This window comes from Triturus cristatus, chromosome 4_2, assembly GCF_964204655.1.
Source record: "Triturus cristatus chromosome 4_2, aTriCri1.1, whole genome shotgun sequence".
NCBI lineage: Eukaryota > Metazoa > Chordata > Amphibia > Caudata > Salamandridae > Triturus > Triturus cristatus.
This window is the reverse complement of record NC_140586.1, coordinates 445695030-445707803: the sequence shown is the minus strand read 5'-3', so window position 1 is coordinate 445707803 and position 12774 is coordinate 445695030.

The following is a 12774-nucleotide window of genomic DNA, read 5'->3' as shown; positions in this document are numbered from 1 at the left end:
ATAGTGCGGAAAATGCTGAATGTCGCCATTAAGGCATTACAACATACTCAATACACAAGTACAGTGACTAGCAAGGATGGCACAGACGAGGCAGCCGGAGACATTGCTGAGCAGGCATGGCCATAGTTGAAGGGATCCGTCACCAACAAAGGAAATGTAGACACAGGTCAGCACAACAAAAGTGCAACTCCCTGCAGGGAAGATGTCAGGTGCCACAGAAGAAGGAACACTCCCTGGAACAATGTCTCCAAACACAAATAGCACACACGACCAAAGATACTTTGCAGAGACCTTGTGATGGCACGCAGATCCCATGGTCCACCCCATGAGCATCAGACTACAACTTTTTCCTGAAACATAACACATTACCACAACCCCAACTCCGGGACCATCAGCACCCACATCAATACTTGAAATGCAATAGTGTTCAAAGTGAAAAGAAAATGCTTTATTCAGCATTAAATGAACATTTATAAAAGGACAATATTTACAAAGGCACATGGCCAGTCTAGATCAGAAGTCCATGGGGGGACACATGGCCACGCGTGTTCCCTAGCTTGCCTGCACATTAGAACCCTCAGGTTCGTCGACTGGGGGGGGGGCATCATGTGGGGAATGACCAGGCACCGCAGGGACAGGAGGTGTAAGGGTAGGTGTGGTGGGTGCAGGGACGGACGCCTCCACCACAGGGGTTGGGGCAGCGGCAAAGGTGGAGGTCAGCTCGGCGCTGCACACTGCTGCCAGTTGGTCCAGCGTATCCCCTGCACCCGAAGAAAACACAGGCTCAAATGAGGGGGGGGTCGGAGTGATGGGGTGCAGCTCTACTGGGAGAGGGGGTGGACGGGGGGGACTCAACTCCCCTACCCGTGGAGTGCCGTTCCCGTTTGCGGGCTGGAGAGCCAGAGGGGCTGAGGCCCAGTACAGCCAAGTAGGCCTCCTTGTCAGGTTGTGAGGTAGGGGAGCCGAGGGGAGTGCCTTTGGAGGGACTGGGTAGTGTGGCATGCGGACTCGGACTGTGGCTGCGTGTATGCCTGTGTGCCCCAGACCCAGTGGGTGTGCCTTCATCCCCTGAGTGTGCGTGCCAGGAGGAGTGCGCTTGCCCTTACGTGATGGTGTGCTGCCTGTGTCTGGTGGGGTGCGTGCTTGGGAATGTCTGTGTGTGCTTGGGACAGGTATGGGAGTGGGAAGTGTGGATGGTGCAGGGTTAGGGGGGGTCGAAGCGCTGCAGGAGACTCACTGATGCCGTCAGTGACGAGTCCATGGACCTCAGCAACATCCGTTGGTCAGACATCGCTGATGACATGCCCTCCATGTACGACACCATCTGTGTCATCATTCAGGTGTGGCCATGAAGGACATTCAGCATTGATGTCTGGCCAACCTGCAACTGCCGCAGAATGTCCACAGACTCTGCAGCGAGGGCAGCAGGGGGGACAGGGGAAGGGGGTGCAGTGCCTGGCACGAAGGAGACACGGTGTTGCCTAGCACGGACAGAAGGGACCGGAGCAACTGGGAGGGCGGTGATGGGAATGGAGGGGGCGGTGACAGATGTAGTGCTGCTGCCAGGTGTTGTAGCAGCCTCTGCCCCCTCGAGGAGTTCAGCCTCGGACCCGTCAGCGTCATAGTCAGTGTTGTCACTAGACAGGTCCTCCGCCTGACTCCCCTCGCCCTCCGTGCCACTTGCTCCCGCAGACTCGCCAGCAGTGGTGGCAGCGGTGCTGGATCCCTCCTCCACGTCCATGCAGGTGTCTCCCTCGGTGTCCTCCAATGATGCTGTGGGCAAAGTGAAGATACAGAAAATAATCAGTCACCTGTATACAACAGACACATGAGTCCAAACAAAAAAGTCACAGTGCATATCAGGAAATGCATCATGAGTAACATCTAGAATAGTCCGCACATATGTAACCCTGCACTCCCCGGTTGGTTGACCCACCATGCCACTTGGAAACAATGGAGATTATGACACAACAGCAAATAACTTGATATTGAATTATACTGAGAAGCTAGTGTCTGGGGACAGTTGAGCACAGCAAGACTATGAAGGCATGCCACCTCTTGTTCACTGTGAACGAAACAGTATTGGTGCACCCAAGGCCAAATAACATACCTCAATGCTGAAGGTGTCCCCATACTCTGAGACCTGTGAGTACTTTGGAAACCCTAACCAAAAACATTGCGATCCCTTGGGACTCACAACACTTTACACAATGTACATGTTTAGAATGTGTGAATGTGCCACTTGTGAACAGAAGACACATCTGCCTGTATGACAGAAGTCGCACAATGAGGTGCACACAAAAATACATTTACACAGTCTTTGTATGAGCTGCCAGACGAATTCTAATAAGCCACTGTAAAGAGGAAATGGGGTATCAGTAAGTACATATACATGGCACCACGGTGGTCTGTATGACTTGACACTCGAAAGTTGGTATCAGCAACAACCAAGGACTTACCCAAATGCAAACACACTGTGTGAACATGGATATGTATAATCAGAAAACAAGTGGTAATCGAACTGTGCCTTTCTGTAAAATGTGCCAGCGTGTCCACGGAAAGTGTAAAAGTACTTTCTTTTGCACTTCCCTGGGAGACATCTGTCATGCAGGCACATTATTGTTAGGGGTGGGCGGAATTTGCGGAATCGTGTTACGCAAATCTCCGCGAAACGGTAAAAATCTCCGCGAACACGCAGAAATTCCGCGAACACGCGGAATTGCTTGTTCGCGATGCTTTTTTCCTGTTCACAATCGCTGTTTGCGTGCTCGGGGAGAAATATCTCACGAACACGCATTTTGAGAACGCAAACAAGCAAAAATTTCGCGAAGTCGCGGAAAGCGGAATTGTGGGCAATTTCGCGTTCTCCGCAGAACGTGAAATTACCCAAATTACGCAAATTCCGCGAACGGAACGGAATTTACCGCCCAGGCCTAATTATTGTCCTTCACAACAAACTAGCAAAATGAAGCATATGAAAAATTGAGACATGTTGACAAGTGTAGTGAGTGCCAAGGTACAATACTTCTTGACTAAAAACTTGAGTCATGCCACCTGTCACATGGCCATCCGTACCATGATGACACAGTTGGCAACACATCTGACCCACTGCCTGTCATGTGGAGTGGCACACATGTCCAAACACAGGACAATGCATTAGGTAATGGGCCTGCAATGTGTCGGGATAAGGAGCACCTGCACTGAGGAGACACCCTCATGGCAAGCAAGAATGTCCACACAGATGTCAGCACACACAGACCAAACTATGTAGCATCTCAACCACACACTGGTGGCAAAAATGGATGAGCATGAGCCATGTATTTTACATTTTGATACATGCTGCAAAGCACAAACATTAAACCCAGCACAACATGACTGGGTCACTGCATGTTGAGTGTCTGTCCAGACAATTATCACACACAGGTCAGACCTGGCAAGGAGACATAAGGTTTGGACATGTAGGCCTTGCCCGCACAAACCCCCCATACCTGAGACAATGTTATTGAGACAGATCAAGAAGTTACACCTCTTAATCTGGGTTTACTAAAATGTGCATCAAGAATTCCTAAATGTACTCCACATCACCTCGTGAGGCTGCCAACACATATTTGTGACAAACAACCATCAACAGATAGTTGTACATAGACACACAGGCACTGCCCAGTGTGAGGATGCACAAGCAAAATGGGGTCAGCCTGTACAATGGACACATGTAGCACACTTTAGATAAATACAAATGAGGCCAGGGAACAATGCCACAGAGGCCAAACTATGCTGAACACACAGAGAATGGTCACAGTGTTGGATAACACACATGATTCCGAGGCACGGGTGTCTTAGGGAACTGTAGTGGGCACACTGCTCCATGGTCCTGGAATGATCTGACTGTAACATGAGCTACCGTCCCGGCACTATACATATCTCCCACTCATGCACATCATGTCTGAGGCCACAACATCGGTCATGCATGCTGCAAGTCTGTTCATTTGAAAACTCACACTCCTATGTTGAGACTCAGCATCAGTGCTAACTAATATGGACCCCCAAATGACTGAACATTACAGGGCACAGGCAAGGTAACAACACATGTTTCAGACCCCCCCCCCCACATGATGCAGAAAGCAATGTGCACTTGGATTAACTGCCAGCCTAGATGACCATGTGCAATAGTGATTACACACAGACCAGGGAACACATGTCAAGGAGGGGAAGGGAGGAAGAACAGCACCGTTTGACTTTGGGGAACAGGATATGTACTGCACAAATTAACCCTCGCAGTGTATCCAGGCGACTGAGCACTTCCAAAAGCTGGTGACACACAACAAACACAGATGTACCTACCCCCTTCCTGCTGCTGCAACTCCTGTAACCGCCTATCCAAGTCAGATAAGACCACCGCCAGGACACGCTTCATCTGGTGGGTCAGGCGTCGGCCCCTGCCATGCTTGCGTGGAGGTGAGTCCTTCAGCTGGCACCGGGGGACCTCGGGGTCCAGCACCGGATGTCCTGCCAGCGTTTCCTCACCTGGGCTAGGCGCAGACTGTGACCCTTCACCGATCTCACAGCCCTGACGGCCTGCTTCCATATCTCCCCCTTGGCGTAGGCAGTTACCTGTGAGCTTGACAAAGTGAGACAACATCACTACACCTGCTCCATGTCACAGAGACACACATTTGAACATCTTTGATATGTTGAACAGAGCATAGTATGCTGGCAACAAATAGCACCTTTGTCATAGGGACATTAGCCTCTGTGGAAGCCTAAATGCACTACATGGCATTGAAAGTACACAGGTGGCATGAGGGGTGCAACACACTCCCTGATCATGGCACACGCTGTGCATCACATGCAACACCAGGCTGATGGACAGCACCTCCAAGCAGTCACATGTCCCAGGCCACTGACGCAACCTCAGCAGAGTACACAGACACACACAGGCACAGATCAATCACCTGCCATTGGCAACAGCGGATACAAACCTCACTCTGCACATGTGCCACTTGCCTGTGGGGTGTCACAGGTGTGGTGCTAGCTCAGCAAGTCAGACACTCCGCACGGCTCACTTCTCATATCAGATGGGTGGAGCTGTTGCCTCCTCCATGCAGCTGTGGTGCAACACTCCACATAGACACTCACCCACATGACAAGGAACATTCACACACATCAATGTCCAGGGGGCGTACACATCATTTGGACACTCTCACCACAGCTCCACTCAACTCACACACATCTGTGGGTACAGTCACCTGTCACACCGGGGGGGCACTGAATCACCTCTGGACTATAGAACAAAAATGGCCCAAAGGATTGGGCAGGCTGAATGTGCCATGCACTATGCAGTGAATGTCACAGTAAGCACAATGCAAGTGAGGAGTGCACACAGGAACTACATCATGCTCTGCATGGGAGACATACGCCATCCCCCCCCTGGGACCCACTCTAAATGACATTGCATGTCTGTCACACCTGGACACAATGCCAGAAGTGACAGTCACAAAAAAGGTGCACAGTCAAAGCTAGTGGAGTCAGCACTCACCTGCTCCCCTGGTCTCCCATACAGGTGGGTGTACTGTTGAGGATGACATCCAGCAATGCCTCATTCTCCTCATGGGTGAATGGCTGGGCCCTCTCCACAGACCTTGACATGGTGCCAGAGGAAGCACAGGCAGCAGCAGTGGTGTCGAGTGAAAGGTAGTGCAGGTAAGTGCCCTCTCATGGGTTCTGGCTGACTTATATCTGCCTTGCTGGGCTGTTTCATTTACAGGAGTACAGAGTGAATGGTCAGTCTCATTTGCATCCTACGTTTCCTCCAATCCCTTTAAACATACACCAGTGAGTGCCTTTGCATGGTTCAAAATTTGAGCATAATGTGAAGTCAACAACCACTTTGCAACATTGATTTTAGTTGCCAACTGCCTTTTACAGGCCACATGATGGAAAATTTGAACTTGAAAAGCGGTATCCATGACAACCAGCATGCATTTAGGCCCTGATACTTGTCCCTCATGTGTCACTATGTAATTTAGCTATCCACACACAGGTACGGTGCGTTTGACACATACCCCTACGGCACCAGTTGCACAGTGCGTTTGACACGCATGTGTATGACAAGTGTGTACATGTACGTGTATGACCAGTGTGTACACGTACGTGTATGACCAGCGTGGACACGTACGTGTACTACGGCAGTGTACACACTGGTCGTACACGTACGTGTACGACCAGTGTGGACACGTACGTGTAAAACCAGAGTGTACACGTATGAGTATGACCAGTATGTGACCAGTGTGTACACGTAAGTGTACTATGGCAAAGTACACACTGGTCTTACACGTACGTGTACGACCAGTGTGGACACGTACGTGTACGACCATAGTACATGTACGTGTACACACTGCTTGTACACATATGTGTACACACTGGTAGTACACGTACGTTTTTACGGTCCGTACACACACCTGTACTCCGGCGGGAACACCAATGTGATGATACGGACCGTTCACACGCCCTCAGAGCGTGTGTACGGTCCGTTTCACAGCTTACACAGGTGATAGGAGGCGCACACAAATGGAATGGAGGTGTCAGACTCGTGCACGGCTGTACATCAAGTCATTGTCATTGCAGTCCTACATGTGCAGGGCCTAGGTGTGTCAGGCAGTGATATGGCACATGTCTCCTCATGTTTTAGCACAATAGATGTGTGATGACCTGTGTACACATGTCATGTGTGATGGGGCAGTATGTGGCACACTTCCCCTTCCCACTTTGCACATGTGTGCATGTAGTACAAACGTGTCAAGCACTGCATCACTGGTATGGCACAGTCACCAACACCCGCAAATGTCCCCTGATGCCAGGGACAGGGACACTAACACCTGACATGTAAGTACCAGCGTGCCCCAATGTGACTATGTCCTGTGTGTGTCATGTGTTCCCATGAGCTTGCTGTTGGTGTTCCGTCAACTGCATCTGCTGTTGCTGCATCCAACATGTGTCTGTGTGTAGATGGGCATGGCACACATATACGCACACCATGCCACATGTGGTTTCACACGTTACGTGTGTCTGTATGCTTCAAAGATGATTTTTTGACATGAGGACATATCTGCGCCGTATCCATGTCTGTGTTTTCGTTTTTCACGTTTACCCCTTCATCTCTATGTGTGTGATCTGTACATTTCCAATGACATGTGACCTGTGCGTCTAGCTTGCCGCCTGCAGTCTGTATGAGATGACATCCTTCAAATGCAGATATGTGGATGTATGTCACTCCTGTGATGTCTCTGGCTGTTCACTTACACTGGCCCACAGCTAGTTTCGAGGCATGTCATGTAGAACTTGACTATCAACGGGTGTAGCTGGCTTGTCGTAGGAGTATCACCTGGCTGGCATACGTGTACTGGATGTATTGCACAGACCTGACTCTGTATTTAGCAGATGTGTAGTAGCAGTTGAGCATGTGCTCAGTTCATTGACATTGATGTTGTTATGTACTCACTCTTCGTTATTCCTTCCAATTTTCTGCCGGGCACCGCCTCTCCCCCGACCAATGCCAGACTTGGGTGCCATGAGGGAACGTGACTGCATAAGACGTTACCGCTTCTCGCAACAGTTGATTGAGAACTTGACCGCAAAGCTTGAACAACACCTCCAACCGCGACACAGGTATCCTACTGCGCTGACCCCCAAGATGAAGGTGATGGCAGCCCTACATTTTTTTGCAACCGGTACCTTTCAATTCACCATAGCTGATGTGGGTGGCATGTCACAGACCATGTTCAGCCGTGTCCTGCATGATTTTTTAGAAGCCATGTTGGAGCACCTGGATGAAATCATCCATTTTCCAACTCGTGAGCAGCTGACAGGTGTCAAGGGTGAGTTCTATGCCCTGGGAGGGATGCCCCATGTAATTGGGTCTATTGATGGAACACATGTGGTCACCTATCGCAACCGTAAACATTACCACTCTATAAATGCCCTTGTGGTGTGTCTTGCTAACATGCTGATTTCCCATGTCTGTGCACATTTTCCAGGGTCAGCACTCAATACCTACATCATGAGGCGTAGCAGGGTGCCAGAAATGATGCTGGGGCTGCACAACGAACGAGCATGTCTTGTTGGTGGGTATACTCTGTTTGTCCTTTGTTTCGCGCTATTTTTGTATCTTACGGCATCTCCTGACCCACTTCTTTACATGATGTTTCTATGTAGGGGACTCTGGCTATCCCAACATGCCATGGCTGATGACGCCTCTCTGCAACCCCAGAACAGCTGCAGATCACCGTTACAACAACGCACATGGGCAGACCAGGTGAGTGATTGAGAGGATGTTTGGCCTCCTGAAGAGCAGATTCCGGTGCCTTCACAAGACAGGCGGGTCCCTCCCATATGCACCGGTGAAGGCCTGCAAGATCTTCCTTGTGTGCTGCATGCTGCACAACATGGCAGTGGAGAAGGCTGTGCCACTCATCCTGGATCCGGATGAGCATGAACATCCACCCGTGGAAGATGAAGGGCTTGGTCACGAGGCAAGTGAGGATGAGGAGGAGGAGGAGGACGACATCCGGAGTCAGCTCATACACAACTTCTTCTCATAATGGTGAGTCCATGGGTCTGAGTGTGCACACCTGGAGCCTTGTGTGGCATGTGTTGCAATGTGTGTGTCCAGCTGACTGTATGCTAAGTGACTTAGATGTGTGTTCAGATGTGTCACTCGAGTGATGATGTCCTTCCACACATTTTAGCTTATACACTCAATTTTAATATAGCATGGTGACACACTTATTCCTGTAGACTAAATGACCATGCATGCGGATGACAATCTTTTCCCTGACTTCTTGTGTGTCTGTCATCCCCAGGTCGTTTTGCATGCTGTCTGCTCGTGTCATCGTTGGCCTCCCGCTATTCCTCATGAGTATTGCAACGTGTGCTGAATCAGCGTCTCATGCACAGACATGGTGAAAAGTCTTTTTGGTTAAGGATTGCTGCATGGAATTTTGGTGTTGGTAGGTGTTTGGAATGTGTGGGCACTGCTCCTGTGCATGTTGTGTTACTATACATACATGTTGACTCACCATGGAGCACATGACATGTTGCATGACTCCCATGTATTGATAGTCACCCTTCGTAACAGTCATCTGTGATGGGACTGTGGATTCTGATGAAGGCATCAATGTGTGTACAATTTCCCTCTGAAACATACGGGATGCTACGGGTGGACATAGCGTGGGACATCCCCATGAGAGGATAAATGGGGAATTGCAGCCCCTGCGTGTGCAGCAGGGGGTATTTGGCTCACACCCTTTACTTGTGTGCCAGTTCAATGGATTTACAGAATCTGTGTTGTGAAGGGGGTGTCCAGTGTAGGTCCCACATGTTCAGCCAAATGACCTGTGAGTCTGTTCATATTGATGCATTTACCTAGGTGTGAACCTGAGTAATAAAGGTGTTCCTCACCCTCCAAGGTGCCTCATCTCTGTCAATGCAGGTCTCTTGCCACTTTGCATGTGGCATCTCTGGCATAGTTGTCAAAGATTGTGCATATGAGTCTATGTGTAGTTTAGCAACATGCATGCAGTTCTTCAGGGATTTGAATATCCATTGTGCATGATGTCCATGGTTGTGTATGTATTTGGGCATGTTGGTGACCACAACAGGCCGTCAACACCTGCTGAGGGTGTGTATCCTGTGCGCAGCTCGTCCTTCAGTTTCATGATCCGGTGTCAGTCATCTTTGGTGATTGTGCATCCATTGTCTCTGGGTGTGCCATGGAAAACCGGACACTCCTTCCTTTACATACGCCTGTTGCAGTAGTCCTTTCTGACATCCTTGTCTTTGTGTGCAACTAGTGGCATAGTTTCCAGGACATGCCGCCTGCTGCTGCGGCCCCTGCAGCAAGGGCACACAAAGTTTACAGATTCGGCAACACACACACCTCAAAGATGCTCCTCCCTTCCTCCCTCCACCCATTCATTTGGATGGCATCAGCTTGTCTGTGCCACTCTTGCGCCCACGTGGTGCCAAAGGCTGGACCATCAACGCATGCAACGTGCACATTGCACGACCCTCATGTCCTTACATGACCCACATCACACTACAGTCTGATGTTGCAGCCACCCTCCAAGCATTGTCCATCCAAGGAGCTACCGCCTGCTCTCAGGCATACCCTAGGCGCACACACGACACCTTTGCATGATGAGTGTGCAACTCCAACTGCCTATACAGCGCTGCCCCGCCTTCCAGGCCCTGTCACACCAACCAGGTCATGTCCCTCCTACTCCCCACCGGCTGAACATCAGCCACCTGAGGTAGGACTTGTACAGGACTGAGGTAATCATCTGAGGATTGTCCCCTTACAGGTGGGTCAACTGCTTGTGTCCCACCCGCAAGAGCCCTGCATATGCACCCAGTGCCCACGCACACAAGATGGTGTGCATCATGGATTTGTCACTCACATTTGCCATGCTAATAACCAGCATCTGTACCTCAGGGTGCAACACCCTCTGCATGATGCACATGATCCACAGATAGATCCACTCCAGGGAAAGACAGACCATGCCCCAGGCCCACGACACCAGCCGTGTCAACTACTGCCCCGCCTTCTACGGAGCAAGTACATCCTAACACCCGGGAAACTTCTCCACATCCAGGCTGCATGTGCACACCTCAGCTTCAACATCCCGTGCCCCAGCCACATCAACGTCCACCAGAGAGAGCTGCAATGGATCACTGTGTGCTGCAGGATGACCTTCAGACTCCTCACCCACACTCAGGAGGCAGGCCACAACCCCAGACCCCAAACAAACCTTGGCCGTCTGTCATCCGAGACCCCGTTGTGCCAACTTCGTGCATCCAACCTTGCCCTGGCCACCATTCTTCACATCCACCGTACTCCAGCATGCAGGACATAGTTCTCCCACCTGGCAATACATACCTGCTACTCCCTCCCTGGCAACATCCACATAAGCCATGACCTCTACGCCTTCAGGATACTCTTCCCAATTGGTCTGTCCGCACAGTAATGCTTGCCCCCCCTCAGCAGCTTGAGGCCATCACCGTTGAGTATTGTGCTCCATGTCTGTATAGTATGATACATTGTGACACATGTGTGTCCTGTCCCAGACTCAGATTCCAGGGTATGGATGGCTGGAGTTAGTTCAACACTCATGCATAGTTTGACATTTTCCCACATGTAGGTTGTGTACTCATGCAAAATGAATGCAACATGTAATTGTAGAAATTAAGATTTATTCTCGGTGGGTGGCCTGTTTACTGTGGACAAATAGGTGCTATACAGTGTGCATGGAGTCCAAAGTTCACAGGGGGAGATGGCATCCTTGTCAGTTGGAGTCATCAGAGTCCAGACCACAGTGTTGGTCATCATTGGTCAGACTGTGACCAGCAAGTCCATGTGGCAGAGAATGTCATTGGATGAGGTGCTGTTGTTGCGCATGAGGGCCAGGTGCCAGGCCAGGTGACCTGGGAAATGTGGATGGTCCGCTGCCTCTAACGGTCTTTTCCTTGGATGACCCACCTTCCTTGCGGGACCCTCAGATGCAGGCCTTGACGATGCTTGGGACGCTCCGTCGGACGAATCCTCCTCCTCCTTCCTCCCTGTGGCTGGCGCTTTTCTTCGCCTGGTGGCACAGGGAGGTTTGCCCATGTTGTCGGCGATCCGACGGAGTGAACGGCTTATGTTCGTTTGCACCGCCAGGAGCTCAGCCAGTCTTGCCTCCATCCGTCCTTGGTGCTGTTGTTGAATGGCGTGTTGCTCGGCCTGCTGGTTCTTAATCTCGTTGAGGGTCCCCACTACCTGGCTGAGGCCCCTGGTGTCACGCCGGTATGTCTCCAAGATGTGGCGTATGTATGACATACCGGTTCCCTCAGCTGGCTGGTCAGGTTCGCGCCTCCGCCTGCCTCCACTCCCACCACCCCTGCCCACATGAGTCTGGCCTGCCGTTGTGGGCACATCGGGTCTACGGGACCCCTGAGGGATGGCATTTGGAGGGTTGTCTGCCTCCTCCTGGGGGGCCAGAGAACCTTGTCCCTCCAGGTCAGACTGGCTCAGTTGTTTTGTGCGGGCAGGGCTCCTGGGTGTCTCCTGGGATGTGGCTGCAGGGGCTTGGGCACCAGAGTGACCAGGTTGGTTGGGGTCATCCACAGAGTAATGAGAGTCGTTGCTGCCGGTGGGATCATCTTCCTGCCGAGCCTGGGCCTGTGATTGTTCCCCCCCCAGTGTTGGGGGGAGATCCATGACGTTGCCCTGTGTGTGAGAGAGAGACAATGTTAATGCTGTTTCATGTGACATCCATGTTTCATACATGTTCTGGTTGCCACAGTTCCTCAAGGTAGTTGTATGTGCCTAGCATTCACATCAATGTTCACTTGTGGATGGGTATGTTGCAGGGGACTGATTGAAATGTTATCCAGGGTCTTTGACATGTCGCATTTGGCCTTGGATGCTTTTTTTGTCTGTGGCTTGATCTTGTTGTGTCACATGTCCATTGTGAGAGTGTGTGACTCCATTGGCTGCCCCGGGGGTGTGTGCTTGTGTGAGGGGTGAGTGATCAACACTCAGCCCGACGCTGTTCAACATCCACATGGCCCCCCTCACACAAGTGGCCCGCCACCACAACCTCAAAGACATCTCCTACGCCGTCGACACCCAGCTCATCGTCTCCCTCACCAAGGACCCTCACACCACCAAGACAAACATCCACGAGGGTCTGAGGACCATCGCCGACTGGATGCGGAGCGGCCATCTGGAACTGAACT